Raw genomic sequence first — 22514 nt, 5'->3', positions numbered from 1 at the left:
GTCCCCCTGCCCCACTTCCCCACCTCCAGGATTTTTCATAGTGTGCTATCCATATGTCCCTGTTTTTTAGTAAGTCTTTTTAGGTCTTCTGTGTTTTATGAATGAAAGTGAAAGTGAAGTCTCTCAGTCGGGTCCGACTCTTTGCGACCCCATGGACTGCAGCCCCTCCAGGTTCCTCTGTCTGTGGGATTTTCCAGGCAAGAATACTGGAGTAGGTTGCCATTTCCGTCTCCAGTGTAATGACATAGTGTGCATCATTTTGATTTTTAATAGCTTTGTCATATTTGATTTGATAATGGCAGATTTTGGTAAACTGGGATCCTTATTTTTTGGCTATGCCTCACAACTTGTGGGGTCTTAGTTCCCTGACCAGAGATTGAATCTGGGCCCTTGGCAGTGAGAGTGGACTCCCAGCCACTGGACTGCCAGGAAATTCCTGGTAAACCAGGATCCTTGATATGCAGGTATATGTATATTTTTATATATTATATATCAAGATACATAATACTCTATATTACAGCAGTGGCTGTTTTTGCCATGTAGTGTGCTTTTTTGTGTTGTTTCCTTTGGATCAGTTCTAAGAAGTGAGAATATTGGGTGACTTTTGATACATATTGCCTGAATGCTGACCAAAAGCTTGTATCGGTTAATAATAACCCCAGCAATTTAAGAGTGTTTGACAAAAATTTTACCAAGTTCTGGTAATAAAATTTACCTTTTTTGTTTCCTGTGAGAAGTATAGAGCATATAGGTTGAATTGGATTTTACCTGCAGGCGATCGCGTTCACGTCCGTGGTTTCCATGTCCTGTGTTGCCACGGCTACTGTGTTTTTCGATGGGCATGGAGGAAGACACGGCTCTTGCTTTGTGAGGCAGACTGCTCTGTTTGTCAACATCAGAATGTAGTCTTAGGACATCTCTGTACCTTCCCTTCAAGTGTTTCTTTGAACAGTTGTGCTCAAGGGCCTTTGCTGAAATACCTCGTGACTGGAATATTTGGTAACAGGGGTGAGACATCTGTGTCTTTAACAGATTCTTCAAGTGATGCTGAGGCCACCAGAGCCTGAGAGCTGCCTCAGACCTTCTAACTGACTTTCTGCTCAGTTCCTCCACAGAGCATGTCTCTCCTGTGGGTCGAGGCAGGGCTTCGTTGTGAACAGAGGCCTGTTGTCTAGAGAGAAGTGAATTGTCTAGCAGCTTCCTTCCTAATGTAGAGTAGCTCGGTTCATTGTGCAAACAATAAGCCAGTCTTTCCAAGAGTCGTTGAACTGCATAGAAACAGCTCCTTCTCTGAAATCTGTGTTTTATTTGAGTTCTGAAAATCATAGAATTCTCCAGACCCAAGCCATGTCCTGCCAAGCCTTTGGTTGGCCCAAGGGTGGCACACAGACCTCTTGTCCCAGTGGTAAGACATCATGGACTGAACACCCAACATGAGCCAGGCACTAGGCTGGGTGCCGTGGGTGCTCTTTTGGCAGGTCTTACAGCAGCATTTAAAGGTAGATGCTATTTTCATTTTACAATGAGAGGAAGTTGAGCCTTAGTTAGAGCACTTGAGGAATCTGTCCATGGTTATGCAGCTTTGGCTCTTGGATTCTTCAGTTTCCTTTCCACTTATCTCTGTTTTTTCCAGCACAGGTTATTTTTCCTGCAGGAAAGGTCAGTGGGCAGTCTTGGGGGAAAGTTTGCTGCTAGCATCCGGCAGCATCTGGAGAGGCCTCTTCTCTGGTTAGGAAGGATGTAGGGATGTAGTCTTCTTATGAGGGTTTCCATGAGGGTTGGTTGGATCGGGAACCTACAGTCCCTTTTGGACTTGAGTCCTTGATTTGAGATCCACCCTTGGACAGGCCAGACTCCTTAAGACTTTATATAAACTCTTTTTTTCTTTTTACTTTGGCAAAATATGCTATTGTAACCATTTTAAAGTATACAGGTGAGTGGCATTAATAACATTCACTTTGGGCAGCAGTCATCACAGTCTGTTTCCAAATCTTTTCCATCACCCCAAACAGAAACTCTGTAAGCAGTAAATCCTCATTCTTCCTACTTTCTCAGGCCCTGGTCTCTATGAATTTGCCTATTCTGGCTATTTCATTAAATTGGAAATTATACGTCCTTTTGTGACTAGTTTATTTCACTTAACAATATTTTCAAGGTTCATTTATATTGTAACCTGTGTCAGAATGTTATTCCTTCTAATTGGTAATAATATTCAATTGTATGAACACTCCAGTTTATTTATCCCTTCACCTGCTGTTGGAAGTTGGGTTGTTTCCACTTTCTGACTATTGTGACTGTAATGTATGTTGGTTCACAAATTTGTTTGAATCTCTGTTTTTAATTCTTCTGAGTGTATACCTAGGAGTAGAATTACTGAATCATGTGATAATTCTATGTTTAGCTTTTTGAGGAACTGCCTGATTTTCCACAGTGGCTGTACCTTTTTACATTTCCAGCAGTTTTGTACAAGGGTTTCAATTTCTCCATGTCCTTGTCAACACTGGTTATCTCTGTTTGTTTTTTAAAAATTATAGCTATCTTAGTAGGTGTGAAGTAGTACTCACTGTGGTTTTGATTTTTATTTCCCTACTGACTAAGGTGTTGAGCATCTTTTCTTGTGCTTATTGACACTTTGTATATCCTCTTTGGAGAAATATACATGCAAATCTTTTGCCCATTAAAAAAAAATTGAAGTACAGTTAATTTATAATGTTGTGTTTCTGGTTTACAACAAAGTGTGTCAGTTATACATATGTATATATACTTTCATATTTTTCCATTATAGCTTACTACAAGATATTGAATATAGTTCCCTGTGCTATACAGTAAGACCTTGCTGTTCTCCTTTGTCCATTTTTATTTATTTAGTTAGTTATTTTTGGCTGCACTGAGTTTTCATTGCTGCACGCGGGCTTTCTCAGTTGTGGTGAGAGGAGGGTCCTCTCTAGTTGTGGTGTGCGGGCTTCTCATTGCAGTGGCTTCTCTTGTTGTAGAGCATGGGGCTCTGAGGCGCACAGGCTTCCATATGGTATGGGCCTTTGCTCATTTTTAAACTGGATTGTGAGAATGTCTTGGACAGAAGAGCCTGGTGGGCTACAGTCCATAGAGTCGCAAAGAGTTGGACATGCCTGCAGCAGTTGAGCACATGTGTGTCTTTTTGGTTTAGAGTTTTAGGAGGTCTTATTGGAGGCAGGAGGAGAAGGGGACGACAGAGGATGAGATGGCTGGATGGCATCACTCACTCGATGCACATGAGTTTGGGTGAACTCCGGGAGCTGGTGATGAACAGGGAGGCCTAGCGTGCTGCAATTCATGGGGTTGCAAAGAGTAGGACATGACTGAGTGACTGAACTGAACTGAACTGAAATATTCTGAACGTTAAGCTCTTACCAGATATATGATTGCAGATATTTTCTCCCACTCATTCTGTAGGTTGTCTTTCCACTTTCTTGGTAATGTCCTTAGTAATTTTGATGAAATCCAATTAATCAATTTTTTCGTGCTTTTCATGTTATATATAAGGATCTATTGCCAAATCTAAGGTCATGGAGATTTATTCTTATGTTTTCTTCTTAGAGTTTTATAGATCCAGCTCTTCATTCATCTTCGTGACCCATTTTGAGTTAGTCTGTGTAAACGGTGTGAGGTTCAGGTCTAACTTTGTTGTTTTGTACGTGGCTGTCCAGTTGTCCCAGCACCAGTCTTCCCAGGTGGCGCTAGTGGTAAAGACCCGCCTGCCAATGCAGGAGACACAAAAGATACAGGTTAGATCCAGGGGTCGGCAAGGTCCCCTAGCATAGGAAATGGTAACCCACTCCAGAATTCTTGACTAGAGAATCCCATGGACAGAGGAGTCTGGTGGGCTTCAGTCCATGGGGTTGCAAAGAGTCAGACAGTCAGACTGAAGGGAGTTAGCACAGCACAATGAAAACTGTACTTATCCTCTGTTATCACTTGGCATGTATGTTGTGCTTTGGGTTTTTGACCTCACCCGCCTCAATTTCAGCACCCTCCTGCCCCTCCCTGCTTTCTTCCCTTGTGACAGGATTCATGGATGTTGTATATTATAGCTTTACTGCCTGACACATAAGATACACTTAGTAAATGTGAGCTCCCTTTCTTTAGATTTTGTCTAGTCTCGTGTTCCAATGTAGATTATAAGGACCTTCAGAGTAGACTGTATATTTCTTTGTTTTTCAATTTCTAACCTTCTTTTCTCCCCTATTCACTCTAATGCCCAGTTCAGTACTGTGTAAGGGATGTGCTTAAGTTTTATTGACTGAATTGTGAAGCTAAACTTAGATCTTTGCAAATATATTTGGGTAATTGCAGAAAATTAATCTTTTCTTTGGCTATACTTTGAAACTTGTGGGGTTTTTTTTGTTTGTTTTTGTTTTGTTTTTCTGGTTCCCTGAACAGGGATTGAACTCTGGCTCTCGGCAGTGAAAGTGCCAAGTCTTAATCACTGGACTGCCATGGAATTTCCAGAAAATTATTCTTAAAAGATTAGTGATCAATATATTATAAAGTTCTTTAAGATTTAAAATTCAGGTCCTTTTAAGTCATCTTCCCAAATGTGGGGATTGATACCTTTCAAATGCCATAGGAATTTGTTTTATATGTGACATTTGATACATGGATAAACCTCAGGCTGCACAGTGTGGGGTTCATTTCATGGATGACTGAAACATTTTTAACTTGTTATTTATGATTATGATGAGTTTTAAATTGGGAATTTTACTCACTTTAGATGTGATTTTTGTATATCTAGATCTTGCCTTTTCATTTTTGACAAATGCTCTTAATTTCAAAAATTATTTTAAATTTGTGTGATGAGTGTATATCACTTTCTAATAGGAAAATTAAGTATCATTAGAAAATTCTTCTTTTGCCTAGAAATCCTAAAAGTTAACTGGTGGAAAAGTATCTGATCTTTCTCTCTGAGTCTGTATTATCAGATTTCCCTCCCTCACACTCTTTAGTGTTCCGAAAAGTCTAATGTTACTTGTCCTAAGTGATCAGACCTCCCTTGGGAGTCCATTTTATAATCTGCCATCCAGATACCCAGGAGGGGAAGGCTCATTTCAAAGGTTGGCCTTGGTTGTTTTGTTTTCTGGTAGGTTTTGACTCCTAAGTAGGTATTTCTTAGCATCTTGTTATATAAACACTTTTATCATGAGATTCTCGTTATTCATCCAGTGCTTATTTTAGCAGATCCTTATTATTAACAGTGAAAACAAAGAAAGGAATTATTTTATTCTTGTATTTTCTAGTTCTGAACGATGTAACAACATCAGAGAGGCCAGAGCAAACCCAGTACTTGAGATGCTTTCGAGCTAATTGTCAACTAACAGAGTGATTCAGCAAGAGCTTGACCTCCCTTAGTAGGAATAATGGCTTATGCCAGGGAGAGTGGGAAACAGAGATGCTGACCGTTTTCTTTTGCTACCTCTGGCCTTATTTATGGAGACTTTGGGCCTGGTGTGTATCTTAATCTAAAGCTATGTCTTTGTCTAAAAAAGTCTGATTTATGAAGTATTTTTATTATTTAATAGATCCCTGTCCAGACATGGGATCCCATTCAGAGGAGGGTGGCCTTTTATAAAAAGAAATGTGCTCGTGCCCTGCTGTTCCCTGCGGAGTTGATGTTGGCTGATGAGGGTGGTATTTTAGCCTGTTGCTGATTGAACTCACCTAATGGTGGTGAATGCCAGTGGCCTGTGAGTGCATTTATAAAGTGAACATGATGGGAAAATCTTTTTATCCTCTCAGTCATTTCAGAATTTGGAGTTGATTTCTGAAATTGCCAAAAAAGCATTTGTTTAGACAGAATAACAGTGTTTAGCTGAATTGTATAGTGATTATTTTGTGGACTCATGGAAGAGTGAGTAAGCCCTGGAAGATGAGACACATCTTGTGATCATTTGCTTGCTAGATCTGTTTTGGGGTGGCATGGGTGACCGAAGGGGATGCAGAAAGTGCATACATAGATGTTCATGCGAGTGGGCCTAAAACACAGAGCGTCCTTAATGAGAACTACTGCTGTTAAAATAAGAGAGTTACTCTAGGGTGTATCTGGGTAATTAGTAGAGAATGGACTGTGTACCCTGATCAGAATCCTCAGTAAACTTCACTGTTTATGCCTGAGGACAGAAGGTGGGGCTGACAGCCCTGTTCCCAAAGAGCTCCACTCCAAGGAAGGGGGACAATTGAAGAGATGGTTAGAGTGCCCTGTTGGGTATGTTGAATCCATATGGGGAACTGAAGAAGGAAGGGCTGCTCATCTGGAGTGGGGGAAGGATGTGTCCCTTCCTGCTTTCATCTGAAGAATCTGAGGCCCTGAACAGGTCCACACTCCCCGGTTGGGCACTCTGGGGCCTGTCTGTTGCCTTCCATTTATGAGAGAGCTGTGTTAGCTGGAGACCGAGCTTGTGACAATGGACAGGGAGCCACGTTAACCCCATGGTCTAATGTGAAGTGGCCAGGGAAGCAGCCTTGCTGAGAGAAGCCTGAAACTAACCACTTACAGAGAGCCCTGAGTCTTCATAAAATCCAGACTCTTCTATTTTCAGGTCTTTACTTGAATCACCAACTAATCTTTCAGTTTTAGAATTTTGAGTGTGGGGATTAGACATTGTGCTTTTGGAAATTTGGTTGCTATTGAGATGGCTTCTGGATAGTTATGGCATTATTAAAATTATATAATTTTTACTGTAGTCGCAAGCTTATTGCATGAATTATTGGTTGTAAAATTTTTTTTAAAGCATACCTCCGAGGTATTCTTGTGGGCCTTATGAGCAAGTTTAAATCTTGTATGTGAAAGTTCCATTCATTTGTTTAAATTACCTAGAAAGAAGAGAGAACTTCTAGTTAAATGAATTAAATTATTAAAATTATAAAATATTTATTTTTTTCAACAAATAATACATACACATAATTTAAAATGCAGGCTTCCTCTTCTCCTGTCTGCCATCCACCCTCCCCTGGAGACCCCAGTGTTATTCATTATGTGTGTGAAATAGTGCATATATATGCCTTCTCTCCACTCTCCTATTTTGTACAGATGTTGACTATTGAATTTTGCTTTCTTTTTTTAACATTAGTGTATCTTGGAAATTAGTCTATGTCTGTACATTAAAGGCTTCTTTGTTTTTTGAAAATGAAGAGTATGGTTGAATAGTATGTGGTTGTATAGCATACCATAATTTACTCAGCCCTCTATTAAGGAACATTTAGTTTTTTCTAGTTTTTTGCATTTATAAAACTATGCTGTGAAGAATAATCCTATAATTATTTTGCATGTATATGAATAAATTCTTACAAGTTGACATTTGGGTTGAAAATTGTATCATTAATATTGTGAGAGATATTGTCAATTATCCATCTTAGAGATTTTAACAAAATCTAGATGGCAGTAAGAGAATCCTGTAGTTAATACACTTCAAACTAATTATATAGAAGCATATGACCTAAGAGTAGTTTTGTAGACATGTATGACTCTGTCTTGTTATTTTTGAACTATATGTCTATAGTTCAGTGATCAAAAATGAATTGAGCACTTTTTTCTTATTACTTGTGGGAGGGTTTTTTTTGCCAGTTTTTGTTGTTGTTGTTGTTGTTGTTGCCAGTTTTTGATGTTGCAAGAATTCCAGGACTGAAAGAGCTTAGGAAATACACTTGCTTCCCTTTGCATGCACACTGAGTCACTTTAGTCTTTTCCCACTCTTTACAACACTATGGACTGTAGCCCTCCAGGCTCTTTGTCCATGGGATTCTCCAGGCAAGAATACTGAGGTGGGTTGCCATGCCCTCCTCCAGGGATCAAACTCGTGTCTCTTAGGTCTCCTGCATTGGCAGGCAGGTTCTTTACTGCTACCGCCACCTGGGAAGCCCTTGCTTCCCCATTGGTGTTAGCAGTGCTGTCTTATAGAGATGAGTGTAGGGATGGCCATGGACAGCTTGCTGAATGACTAGCTTTTAAAATGTTTTTCAGTTCTTTGTAGTAACTGATGATACTAGTTCATTAGTTTTCACTAGTTCATTAGAACTGAGGATTCTAGTTCATTATGACTTTACAAATAACTTTCTGGTGTTTATTGGACCCAGTTATGCTTATACTGGAAAGAATATTAACATACTTCTTAATGTGTTAAAATGTGTATTTCCTTTGACTAGATACTATATGTACATGGTAAGAAAGTTTAAAAAATGCACCAGGATAGAGAGTGAAATGTAAGCCTTCCTCCACCCTTTTTATCATTCTTCCACATCCCATTCCCAGAGGCAGCTGCAGTTTCTAGCTTCTTAAATGGTCTTCCAGATAACCTGTGCGTGTGCGGGCTGGCAGTGATATTCTGTTATGACCACTGTTATTTATTTATTTAATTAAAATTTTTTTGTGTGCTGGGTCTTGCTGTGGTGTGCAAGCTCTCGTCTTGTTAGGGCATGCAAGCTTTTCTTGTTGCAGATTACATACTCCAGAGCTCACAGGCTCAGTAGTTGTGGTGTGCAGGCTTAGTTGCTCCACAGCACGTGGGGTTTTTAGTTCCCTGACCAGGGGTTGAACCACATACCCTATGTTGCAAGAGGAATTCTTAACCATTGGACCACCAGGAAATTCCCCAGGACCACTGTTACTTCAGCATTTTCTTTTCTTTTAAAAATTTTTAATTGATGTATGTTGATTTACAATGTATTAGTTTCTGGTGTACAGCAAAGTGATACCATTACCCATATATCTTCTTGTATTCTTTTCCTTATGATTTATTACAGCATACTGATTATAGTTCCTTGTACTATACAGAAGGACCTTGTTGGCCGTGTATTTTACATATAGTAGTGTGTCTCTGCTAGTCCCAAACCCCTAATTTATCCTTCCCCCACCCCTTTTTCCTTTTGGCAAACCTAAGTTTGTTTTCTGTGTCTGTGAGTCTGTTTTGTAAATAAGTTCATTTGTATCATATTTTAGATCCACATACAAGTGATGTCCTGATACTTGTCTTTCTCTGTCAGACTGCGGTTAGTATGAAAATGTCTAGGTCCATCCATGTTGCTGCAAATGGCATTATTTGATTCCTTACTGACTGAGTAGTGTTCCATGGCATCCATGTACCACATCTTCATTCATCTGTCTGTGGACATTCAGTTTGTTTCTATGCCTTAGTTATTGTGAATAGCGCTGCTGTGAACATTGGGGTGAACGTATCTTTTCAAATTAGAATTTTCTCCAGGTATATGACAACGAGTGGGATTCCTGGATCGTATGGTAACTCTAGTTTTAGTTTTTTTTAAGGAAACTCCATACTGCTGTCCATCGTGACTGTACCAATTTACATTCCCACCAACAGTGTAGGAGGGTTCCCTCTTCTCCAAACCTTCTCCAGCATTGATTATTTACAGACTTTGTTGGTCATCCTGACCAGTGTGAGGTGATATCCCATTGTAGTTTTGATTAGCATTTCTCTAATAGTCAGCAGTATTGAGCAGCTTTTTGTGTGTCTATTGGCCATTTGTATGTCTTCTTTGGAGAAATGTGTATTTAAGCCTTCTGCCTATTTTTTGTTTAGGTTTTTGTTTTTTTTGTTATTGAGTTGTAAGAACTGTTTGTGTATTTTGGATATTAATCTCTTTTTGGTAGTAGTATTTGCAAATTTTTCCTCTCATTCTGAACATTGTCTTTTAATTTTGTTTATGATTTCCTTTGCTATGCAAAGGCTTGTAAGTTTGATTAGATCCTGTTTGTTTCTTTTTGGGGGACTGACCTAAGGAAACCTTGCCGTGACTTAGGTCAGAGAGTTCGGCCATGTTCTCTTCTAGAAGTTTTATGATGTCATGTCTTGTATTTAAGTCTTTAAGCCATTTTGAGTTTATTTTTTGTATGGTTTGAGCGTGTGTTCTAACTTCATTGATTTGCATGCAGCTGTTCAGCTTTCCCAACAACCACTTGCTGAAAAAACTGTCTTTGCTGTATTGTGTATTCCACGTCCTTTGTCGAAGGTCAGTTGACTGTAGGTGTGTATGTTTATTTCTGGGTTTAACATATTTTTTAAAAAATTACATAAATAGTACATTTTCATTGTAGAAAAATAGAGTGTGAATGCTTTGGTGTGTTTCTTTCCATACTTTTTCCGTGCATCAAGAATGTAAGTGACTCTTTTTTATGTAACAAACAACCAAAAAAATCATAAATGTGTAGTTTTCTAGTTTGCTTTTTTTCCCCCCACCGAATTGATTGTAGATATTTTTCCAGGCCCAGAAGTGTGTGTTTTCACTTTGGTTTTCAGTGTCTTCATGGTGTGCTGTTGTTTGGATGTACTGCAATGTCTTTTAGAATTTCCTTTTCTGAAACATTTACTTTCATCAAATTTTCATGAACAGCTGCAGTGAACAACTTTATACATTTTAATGTACTTAACAAATTATTTCCTTAAATGAATTCTTAGCTTTGGACCTTTTGGATTAAGACAAATACTGAAAGCTTATTGATAGATGTTTCCAAATTGCCCTAGATAGTTATGAATTTTATTCTCAACAGTGTGTTAAAATGTGTATTTGATTGTATTAAATTACATTCTTAAGTGATGTTTAAAAAATTATTTATTTTTACTCTTTTTTTTTTTTTTGATTGTGCTGGGTCTTCATGCTGTGCGGACTTTTCTGTAGTTGTGGAGAGTGGGGCTACTCTCCAGGTGCGGAGAGCAGGGGCTGCTCTCTAGTTGCGATGCGTTGGCGTCTCGTGGTGGTGGCTTCTTTTGTTGCAGAGCATCAGCTCTTGGGTGCGTGGGCTTCAGTAGTTGTGGTTCCTGGGCTCTAGAGCACAGGTGCAATAGTTGTGCTCTGGCTTAGTTGTTCCGAGGCATGTGGGATCTGCCCAGATCAGATATGGAACCCATGCCTCCTGCACTGTCAGGCAGATTCTTTACCATTGAACCATCAGGGAAGCCCTTAAGCGATTTGTTTAAGTGTGGGACTAGAGTTAGGTTTATTTTTTGTATTTTAAAGAAAACCATGTTAGTGATGAGTAGGAGTAAATCAATGTTGGAAAAATATTGAGGCACTCACGACTCAATTTGAAAAGTGAGCATCTTTATGTACAGTTCAGTACATACTAACATAGGCAAGGCACAGACCTCTTTTTGTCCTTTTCTTTTGGAAATTTTTTCCCTAAATTCAGAAAATATGAATATAAAAATGTTGTTGTAGTAATAGCAGTGTTCTGTTATAGTTGATCTGAGAAATACAGCAAAATTTCCCTACCTGTTATGTGTAAGCTTAGTAAAGTACAGATTTAAAGTCTGTATGCTTGAAATCTCGTTGAATGGTTGATGGGTTGGAAGCCACATGTGGAGTTGTGTTTTCAGTGTCCTTGTCACTTAGCTGATGTTGCCAATTATTTTTCTCTGCCAGGTCACTTACACTGCACTGAAAAGATAGGAAGCTAACCCTAATAAGATTCAATGATTAAATGAATCTGTAAAGCCTTATTTAAATTTTTTTTCTTCAGCATGTACAGAATTCCTTATCATTGAAAGCTCTGTGACTGTAGGTCTTCTCAGTTCATCAGGTTCTGTGTTTCCAGTCTGAATCTTTCTGGAGCAAGGAATAAGAAGCAAAGAAAATGATTTGGGGGTGAGAGTAATAGAGCATGTTTTCATGGCAGTGCACCTGTAAGAGCGTTCCCTGGGGCTCTCTTATGTTTGTTTCACTGTTGTAGTCTTTCTTTTTTCTTTGTCTTCTGAGGAGTCATCAGAAAAGTAGCTGATCTTCCAGGAAAACACTGCGGTATACTGTGTTGAAATAGATTGTTCACTTGTCTTTCCCTCCCTAGTGGACCTGGAGCTCATTGACAGCAGCATCTGGCAAATTGGCTGGCACGCTAGGTGTTCAGTGAACTTAAGCCTGTCCACATTATGTGCATTTTTTTCACTTTTTCCTTTTTTCATTTTGGAATAATTATATATTCACAGGAAGTAGCAAAAATAGTAACAGAGTGTTTCTGTTCACCCTTCATCTAGTTTCTCTCAGTGGTTACGAGTTACCCTTTTTCTTCTTTTTCTTTCCCACTTTTGACCATACCTTTAGCTCGCCATAGGCATCTGTGGGAAGTACTGAGCTCTCCGAGCTAAGGATTGCTGACAATTAGGTTTACTTCTGGGAGTGCATGTGGTTCTTCCTCTTTGTTCTTTGTTTCTGGAGCCCCTGCTTAGTATGTGTCGCTGTGCCAGGACGAGTTGCTGCTCTCTGTTCAGGCTATTCTGTTACTTTGGGATCATTAAGTGTGGTGTATGTATGCTTCCTCTGTAGATCTTTTTCCTAAGTTATGTGTGCATACGTGCTAAGTCACTTCAGTTGTGTCTGACTCTATGCGTCCCCATGGACTGTAGCCCGCCAATCTCCTCTGTTCATGGAATTCTCCAGGTAAGAATAGTGGAGTAGATTGCTGTGCCCTCCTCCAGGGGATCTTCCTGACCCAGGGATAGAATCCGCATCTCCTGAATTGTAGGTGGATTCTTTATCCACTAAGCCACCTGGGAAGTCCAAGTTATGTATACACAGGTCTAAAGTACATAGAGAGTTGTGTGTATTCTTGATGAGAAAGCAGTAGCTGTGACCTGGTGGAAATAGTCCTGGATTTGGAATTAAAAGCTCAGATTCAAATATTGATTCTGTTTCATACTGTGTGACCCTAGAAGTTTCCTTGCTTCTGAATCTGTAAGTAGGCACGACAGTAACAGTCTTAAAGAAGTTTTGTAGGGGAATAAAGAAGGTAGCATTTGTATAATCACTTAGTGGATTGGAAAGTGCTATTCAAATGTAAAGTACCTGTGCTTATTTTGAATTGCTGAAATGAAACCCATATTTTAAACTATTGCTGTGTTACTTCTCTATAGCTTGACTTCTTTATTCAGTAGCAGAAAAAAATTCTGCATGCTTTTTATACCCCAAGCCCTCTTACACCTTCTGTTTTTACATTGAATAACCAGTACTTAATAGGGTTTTCTTTTTCTCTTATGGGTGTAACTCAGCTCCCTTGGGAAATTTGGGATGGCCATGTCAGCTGTCATGCTATCAAATGGCGTATCAAATGCTCTCCTCTCCTCTTATTCACCTAAGCCTGGGGATTTAATGTTTCAGAACCTGTTAGGAAATCTCTTGTGTGAGTATATATGCTCTTTTCTGCTCACCTTTTTGGTATGTTTCACTCTTAGAAACCAACTCTTAATATGGTGCTTAAAACTGAGATTTCTATTTTTAAAGAGAAGACCTCGTCTATACATATATGAAGTGAAGTGAAGTCGCTCAGTTGTGTCCGACTCTTCGACCCTGTGGATTGTAGCCTACCAGGCTCCTCCGTCCATGGGATTTCCCAAGCAAGAGTACTGGAATGGGTTGCCATTTCCTTCTCCAGGGGATCTTCCCAACCCAGGGATCGAACCCAGGTCTCCTGCATTGTAAGCGGATGCTTTACCATCTGAGCCACTAGGGAAGTCCATATATATATATACACATATATGTGTATATATATATATGCACAAATATATATATGGAGTAACTAGCCAGTATAAAAATGGGGGATAATATGAAAATTTTAAGATTTATCTGTTTTTTGGCTGCACTATGCAGTCTGCAGAATCTTAGTTCCCCAACCAGGGACTGAATCCAAGCCACAGAATTGAAAGTGCAAGTCCTAACCACTCGATCGCCAGAGAATTCGCTGAAAAATTTAAGATTTGGATAACTGGCAATTGTTTTTTTAAAAGTGATCTAGTTGCAGATAGATTCTTTTGAATCATTAAGGTACAGACACCTATAGAACACCACATTCAATAAAAATGAGTACGCATTGTTCTCAAGTACATGTGAAACATTCTCCTGGATAGATTATATGTTGTGCCATAAAACAAGATTCAGTAACTTTAAAAGGATGGATGTCATTTAAAGTATGTTCTCTGAACTACAGTGGAATGAAAGTAGGTATCACTAACAGAGGGAAATTGGGAAGTTCACAGATGTGTGGAAATTAAACAGTGCATTCCTAAATCACCAATGGATAAAAGAGGAAATCACAAGGAAAATTAGGAATTAGTCTGAAATGACTGAGAACAAAAATACAATGTAAAATGGTAGTACTGGTGGCACAATATTGTGACCGTACTGCCGCTGTGCTGCTCACTGGAAAGTAGCTAAAATGGTAAACTTCATGCGTGCTACCACGATTAAAACCCTGCCGTAATCCATTGTTCAAGAGTGAATGTTGATTTAGCACTTACGCAGAATTAAGCACCATACCATAACTTTGGGGATGCAGTGAAAGCAGTGCTTAGAGGGACATTTATAGCTATAAACAGCTATATTAAAAAGAAATACCTTCAATCAGTAATCTAAACCTCCATCTTAAGAAACTAGTAAGAGAACAAACTAATCTAAAAGCAAGCAGAGGAAGAAAAAAGTGAACACTAATTTAGAAATAAGTGAAATAGAGAGAAAAGCAAAAATCAACAGACCAAGAATTGAAGAGATCTATGAAATTGAGAAACCTTAAGCTAGTCTGGCCAAGAGAAACAAAGACAAGACTCAAATTAATAAAATCAGGAATGAAAGAGAGGACATCACTACCAACCTTACAGAAATAAAAAGGAATGTGAGAGAATACTAGGAACAGTTACATGCCAACAAATTAGACAACACAAATAAAATGTATGCATTCCTGGATATTGACTCAAAAAAAGAAAAAAAAAAAGAAAATCTGAATAGTCTAAGCAATAAAGATACTTAATTAAAAATCAGGAAACATCTCACAAAGAGCTCCAGCTCAGATGACCTCATATTTGGTGATTCTGTCGGATCTACCAAATGCAAATTCTCCACAAACTCTTTCAAAATAAAAAAGTAAATAGAATGTCTCTAGTTTATCTTTTGAGGATATTATTATTCTGTTAACAAAATCATACAAAGACATGATGAGAAAAGAAAATTACAGACCAGTATCCTTTATGACTATAGATGCAAAAAAAAAATTCTCAATAAAATTGAGGCAAACTGAATCCAGCATCATATCAGAAGGATTATACACTATATGGCCAATTAGAATTTATCCCAGGAATGCAGGGTTGGTTTAACATGTGGAAATCAGTGTAACCATAATAGTAAAGGACAAAAATCACATTATCATCACAGTTGTTGCTGCTCAGTCACTAAGTTATGTCCGACTCCTTGCAACCCAACGGACTGCAGCACACCAGGATTTCCTGTCCTTCACCATCTCTCAGAGTTTGCTCAAACTCATGTCCATTGAGTTGGTGATGCCATCCAATCCTCTCATCCTCTGTCGTCCCCTTCTCGTCCTTCCTTCAATCTTTACCAGCATCAGGGTCTTTTCCAATGAGTCAGCTATTTGCATCAGGTGGCCAAAGTATTGGAACTTCAGTTTCAGTATCAGTCCTTCCAATGAATAGTCAGGGTTGATTTTCTTTAGGATTGACTGGTTTATTCTCCTTTCTGTCCAAGGGACTCTCAAGAGCCTTTTCTAGCACCAGAGTTCCAGAGCATCAATTCTTTGATGCTGGTCCAACTCTCACATCTGTTTGTGACTACTAGAAAAACCATAGCTTTGATGGTATGGACCTTTGTCAGCAAAGTGGTATCTCTGCTTTTTAATACACCATCTAGTTTTGTCATAGCTTTTCTTCCAAGGAGCAGTTGTCTTAATTTCATGGCTGCAGTCACTGTCCGCAGTGATTTTGAAGCCCAAGAAAATAAAGTCTGTCACTATTTCCATTGTTTCCCCATCTATTTGCCATGAAGTGATGGAACCAGATGCCACGATCTTATTTTTTGAATGTTGAATTTTAAGCCAGCTTTTTCACTCTGCTCTTTCACTTTCATCAAGAGGCTCTTTAGTTCCTCTTCGCTTTCTACCTTTAGAGTGGTATCATCTGCATATCTGAGGCTGTTGATATTTCTCCCAGCAATCTTGATTCCAGCTTGTGATTCATCCAGCTTGGCATTTCACATGATATACTTTGTATATAAGTTAAATAAACAGGGTGACAATATACAGCCTTAATGTACTCGTTTCCCAATTTTGAACCAGTCCGTTGTTGCATGTCTGATTCTAACTGTTGCTTCTTGACCTGCATACAGGTTTCTCAGGAGGCAGGTAAGGTGGTCTGGTATTCCCATCTCTTTAAGAATTTTTCATAGTTTGCTGTGATCCACACAGTCAAAGGCTTTAGTGTAGTCAGTGAAGCAGAAGTAGATGTTTTTCTGGAATTTCCTTGCTTTTTCTATGATCCAGTGGATGTTGACAGTTTGCTGTCTGGTTCCTCTGCCTTTTCTGAATCTAACTTGTACATCTGGAAGTTCTCCAGGAACATACTGTTGAAGCCTAGCTTGAAGGATTTTGAACATCATCACAATAGGTACAGGAAAAGCATTTGACAAAATCTTACCCCTTTACTTGATAAAAACACTTTGCAAACTAGAAATAGAAGGGAGCTTCTTGGTGTGATAAAAGCCACTGATGAATACCCATGAAAACCCTCAGTTGATGCCATACTTTGTGATAAAAATTGAATTTTTTCCAAGATCAGAAACAAGAGAAGGATGTCATTTTATGTCTTGTCTATTCAACATTGTACGGAAACTTCTAACTGGGGCAGTTAGACAAGAAAATAAAAGGCATCCAGGTTGGAAAAGAAATAAAAAAAATCTATTTGCAGATTACATGATCTTGTAAGGAATCCACTATAAGGCAATTGAAACTAATAAATGAATTCAGTTAGGTTGTAGGATACAAAATCAGTATATAAAAATCAGTTGTATTTCTATACACTTTCAATGAGTAATCCAAAAATGAAACTAAGAAGATAGTTCAATTCACAGAAGCATCATAAAGAATGAAAAAGAATAAACTTAACAAAAAAGTATAAAACATATATTCTGAAAGAGAGAAAACATCATTGAAAGAAATTAAAGATCTAAATAAATGGAAAGACATCCTATATTTATGGATCAAATGACCTAATATGACACTATTCCCCAAATTGATTTGACACACTCCCTATTAAAATCCCAGCTGCCTGTTTGGAGAAGTTGGCAAGCTGATCTTCCTATTCATATGGTAATACAAGGGACCCTGAATAGTCAAAACAGTTTTGAAAAGGAAGAACAAAGTTGGAGGACTTAGCCTACTACAAAGCTATCGTAAGCAAACCAGTGGAATAGAATGTAAGTCCAGAAATAAATACTTAACATTTATAGTCAATTGATTTTCAACAAGAGTGCAAAGACAATTCAATAAAGAATAGTTTTTTCAGCAAATGATGCTGGGACAAGTTGATATCCACATGCAGAAGAATGAATTTGGACCATTTGTTCATATATATATATATATATAAACTCAATCATAGATCAGAATGTAACACTTGAAACTATAAATTTCTTAGGAGGAAGAGTAGATACAAGTCTTTATGACCTTAGATTAGACAGTAGATTCTGTTTTTTTTTTCTTTTTATTGTAGTAGAATAGGTGATGATTTCTTAGGTATGACATCTAAAGCACAAACAACAAAAGAAGAAAAAAATAGGTGAATTGGACTTTACAAAAATTTAGAACTTTGTTTCAAATGATACCATCAAGAAAGTGAAACCACACCCCATAGAATGAGAGAAAATATTTGTGAATCATTTATCTGATAAACTTTTATCCTGAGTATATAAAAAATTTTACAATCAAGAATAAAGTCAATCCAATTAAACAGGCAAAGAATTTGATTAAACATTTCTCCAAGGAAGATGCCGAAATGTCCAGCAAGCCCTTGAAAGAAGCCCAAATTCTTTGTTGTTATGGAAATGCCCATCCAAACCACAGTGAGGTACCGCTTCATACCCTCTAGGGTGGCTTTGATAAAAAAGATGGACAATAAGTGTTACTGAAAACGTGGAGAAATTGGAACCCTCAGCTACTGCTGTGGCTGTGTAAAATGGTATAGCCACTTCGGAAAACATTTGGTAGTTCTTCAAAACACTAAACATGGTTATCATATCCCGTAGCCTAGTTAACGCTGCTATTTGTATATCAAATTGGAAAGTTGTCCTCATAATACTTGTTCAGGAGTGTTCATACCATTATTCATAAATAGCCAAAAAGTAGATGCAATCCTAATATTCATCAGCAGATAGCTACATGAGCAAATTCTGGTACAGCTATTCGATGGAATATTATTCAGCCACAAAAAGGAATGAAATACTGATACATGCAATGAGATGGATAAACCTTCAAGATAGTCTGCTAAGTGAAAGAAGTCAGACATGGAGGACACATATTTTATGACTCCGTTTATATGAAGTGTCCAGAGTAGGCAGATCCATTCGATCAGAAAGTGGATTTTCAGTTTTCATGGGTTTGGGAGAGCAGGTTGGAGAATGACTGCTAGAGGATGATAGAAGTTTCATTTTGGAATGATAATGTTCTAGAATTAAGTAATGGTGATGGTTGCACAACTTTGTGAATTTATTTACAACTGCTGAATTACATACACTTTAAAGGGTACAATTTAATGATTTGTGATTTATAGTTCAAAAATCATGTAAAGGAGTCATTTTTACTAAAAGTTATTGTAAGGAGTCATTCAGGTTTAGTGATCTGTTTTTCTGGGAAACAAAGATGGTCATTACTATGACACTGTATGAGAAGTTCTTTGAAAAATACAATAGAAGTGAATGTTGTGGGACTTCCTTGGTGGTCCAGTGGTTAAGACTATGTGCTTCTAATGCATGGGGCGCAGGTTTGATCCATGGTCAGGGATCTAAGATCCCACATGGTTGTGGGATCTTAGACAAGTTGTGGACAAAAAGAAAAAGTAAATGCTGCTTGATTGAGTGGAAATCCAAATTCCCTCTTTCTGGAAGAGCCAATGTATTCGTCACTGTAATAAGGTTTGTCTAACAAATGGTTCTCTGCCGAGGTCTCTTGTGTTTATGTAAGACCCTTCCTTGGGAATCTGTAATCTATATTACTCTTCTCTCCTACCCAGGGAAACTGTCTCTATAGTATAACAGTTAGGTATGCTGTGGTTGACATCTCTCTTGTAGGAGAAGTCAGCAGTCAATGGAGAGGTATCTTTCTCATCAGTTAATTACTCTTGGTCTCACAGTTGTTGAATGAATAAGGTAGATTTATGAAATAACTGCTTTTCTGTTTAACACTCTTAAAATGTTTGCCTTTTTCTTTATAGAAAATATGAAAAGTAGAGGAAGTTACTAAAGAGTAGGAGATAAGCTCACGTAAACCTGTTACTCAGAGGTTACATGTTAATCTTTTACGTACTCTATTTTTTTTCCTGTAATTGTTTCACATGTAGGCTATATCATACTATATGTATATAAATGCCATACTGTACATTGTATATGCTATATGTATAACTATATATAATGCAGTTTCCGGAGAAGGCAATGGCACCCCACTCCAGTACTCTTGTTTGGAAAATCCCATGGACGGAGGAACCTGTTAGGCTGTAATCCATGGGGTCGCTAAGTCAGACACGACTGAGCGACTTCAGTTTCACTTTTCACTTTCATGCATTGGAGAAGGAAATGGCAACCCACTTCAGTGTTCTTGCCTGGAGAATCCCAGGGATGAGGAAGCCTGGTGGGCTGCCGTCTATGGGGTCGCACAGAGTCGGACATGACTGAAGTGACTTAGCATAGCATAGCATAGCAATGCAGTTTCATATCCTAGACTTGTTTGATTACTACTTTTATGCAGGTATTTTTTTTCCACATAGACTTCAGCTTTACAATGAAGAAATTTAAAGTATTTTGGATTTTTAAAAGTTTCAGATAATTTTAAACATGTTCAAAAGTGAAGCGAATGGTGTAACATATTCTCATGTACCTATCAAGATGATTCAGCAATTTTCAGTGTTTGTCCATCTTGTTTCACCTTTGAGGAAGTTTTGAGGGTTAGAATAGAAGCAATTCTTCTCATTATCAACCAGAGGAGAAACAAAAAGTAAAACTGTGTTCTCCTTCTGTAGTTCACAGAAAAAAATACTTAAACTATCTGAAAAATTTGTAAAAAATTACCTCCTTAAAATACTAGTGAAGGCAGGTAGTAATCATTCTTGTGCAGTGTTTATTTTCTTCTATTTTTTAATAGTATATATACAGTAATGTGTGGAGGGCATGGCAGCCCACTCCAGTACTCTTGCCTGGAGAATCCCCATGGACAGAGGAGCCTGGTGGGCTGTAGTCCGTGGGGTCGCAGAGTCGGACACAGCTAAGCGACTAAGCACAGCACAGCACGTGTAGTAATGTGGAGCTGCTTTTTTTTTTAATTTCTGTACTTTTTGTCTCTTCCATTATGTAGTTTTTAACCACATAATTTGTGGAAGTAACTAATCCACCAGTTCCATCTTGGGAATTTAAAACTTGTTGTTTTACACTTCATTGACAGTTATATATTATATTCTGTAATACTGAACTGGAGAAGGACATGGCAACCCACTCCAGTATCCTTGCCTGGAAGATCCCATAGACAGAGGAGCCTGGTGGGCTATAGTCCATAGGGTCACAAGAGTCAGACACAGTAATACTGAAAGGGAGATTTTCCTTCAGTATCAAATGGTAATGCCTCATTTTTGAATAATACTTCTCTCTTTGTAATTATAAAAGTAGCATATATTTTCTATATTCCTCATAGAAAAAATTTAGAAAGTACAGAAAAGTACAAAGAAAAAATCCTAGTACCAGAAATTAACCAACATTAATTATTTATTTCTGTTCATATGACCTTCCCTTTTAATACTGAACTTCATCCTTTTATTCACTTTTGGGCATTTACATCATATATTAGAGTTGTTCTTTTGTCATGACTACACTTTAGTTAATTATTGTTCACTCTGGGGTGAGAGAGAGAGGGAGGGAGGGAGAAGGGAGTTCAACAAGATTTTTTTTTCCTCTCACAGAGTAATCTTGTGATAACTTGAGTAATTCCAGATTTTAATGATCTTTCCAATAAATGTATGCTCACCCAGAGTCTCCTGATTCTGCATTTCCAAGATGACATATGCAGAGCTCCCTGAAGGCCACAACACTGTTGACCTTTGGTGCCCAGTTGGCTGCTGGGCCTTGTCTGCCCAGCACCAGACTTTCTGAGAATAAGAACTCTTTTCAGTGTCCAGCATTACAGGGGCACTGTGGAAGTGGGATTTCTGGTATCTGTTAGTTGAGAAAAATTATCAGGCTCAAAGTAAGAATTTAGAAATACTTTTACATTATTTTTGCATTTAAAGATTCAAAACTGCATGTACATAAGTTTGAAAATATGGCTAGGAATACTTAGCTTGTGTATAAGTCATGGTTTGTGTCTGGACTAAATTAAAATCTCAGACAGCATTTTAATCACTCCATCTCTCACCTTAGGGGCGGGGTCAGTAGTGTTTACAGGTTGGGAACCAGTGCTTTGGCTTTTCCAAATTGCTTCTTTTCTTTTGAATAGGCCACAGTCTGTCATTTTCGTGTCTGTGTGCTTTGTCCACATATATTTACGTATTCCTTTTATCTGAAATGTTTTTTGCATTCTCCCAAGCCCCCCACTTCCCATTCCCCAAGAAGAAACTGAATTCAGTTAATGGTTGCCAATGAGTATTTTATTTTGATTTTCAACTCAAGCAGACTTTATTCATTCAACAACTACTTCTCGAGTGCTCTGTTTGTACCAGACATAGTTGTAGGCATTAGGTTAACAAAATAAACAAGATCCCCTCATTTATAAGGCTTGACAGTCCTGTGGGAAAATCAGCCAGCAAATAGGTAAATAGCCATGTGATAAATTTCAACTTGTTGTGAGTGCTTTGAAGGAAGAGGACAGGATGCAGTGGTAAGGGACCCCCTAGAGTGGTCATTAAACGACTTACTGAGGAGGTAACATTGAAGCTGAGGTGACTGGGCAGTGTAGGCATCAGGACTGTGTTTCAGGCAGAAGGACCAGCGAGAGCGAAGGCCCTGGAACTTCCCTGGTGGTCCAGTGCTTCCCAATGCAGGGATACCAGATTCAATCCCTGTTCCAGGGAAAAAGATCCCACATGCCGCAGCTAAGAGTTCCAGTGCTGCAGCTGAGATTTGGCATGCTACAAATAAAGATCCCACTCTGCATGCCGCAACCAAGACCCGGCGCAGCCACATAGACAGAGAGTGAAGGCTCTGAAGTGGTAGAGAGTTTGGAACTGAAAAGAGGCCAGTGCCTGAGCCTGGTGTTCAGAGATATTTGACCCAGGCATTCAAATTTGGGAGTCATCAATTCTATAGGCTTTAAAAGTTGTTATGGAAATGGATGCACATTTATTTTGGGGTGAGCCAAGTGAAAAGGGGAGAGGCTTTGGACTGAGCTGCTCACCAGAGCTGTGGGAGAGAGACAAAGATGATTTACAGAAACTTGAGTAGGTGCTCAGCCAGAGGAGTCACAGCAAGGCAGCGCTCATTTGTTTTCATGAAAATGGGAAATTTTTCAG

At 38.5% G+C, this 22514-nt stretch overlaps 1 protein-coding gene across 8 annotated transcripts in view; it reads left to right on the top strand.

The window, feature by feature from the left end:
* Positions 1 to 22514, top strand: part of CLASP1 (cytoplasmic linker associated protein 1) — a 269278-nt gene that overhangs the window by 5623 nt on the left and 241141 nt on the right. The window lies entirely within an intron of this gene.

The sequence above is a fragment of the Bubalus kerabau genome, chromosome 3 (genome assembly GCF_029407905.1).
Source record: "Bubalus kerabau isolate K-KA32 ecotype Philippines breed swamp buffalo chromosome 3, PCC_UOA_SB_1v2, whole genome shotgun sequence".
Taxonomy (NCBI): Eukaryota; Metazoa; Chordata; class Mammalia; order Artiodactyla; family Bovidae; genus Bubalus; species Bubalus kerabau.
This window is presented reverse-complemented; position numbering and strand designations above follow the sequence as displayed.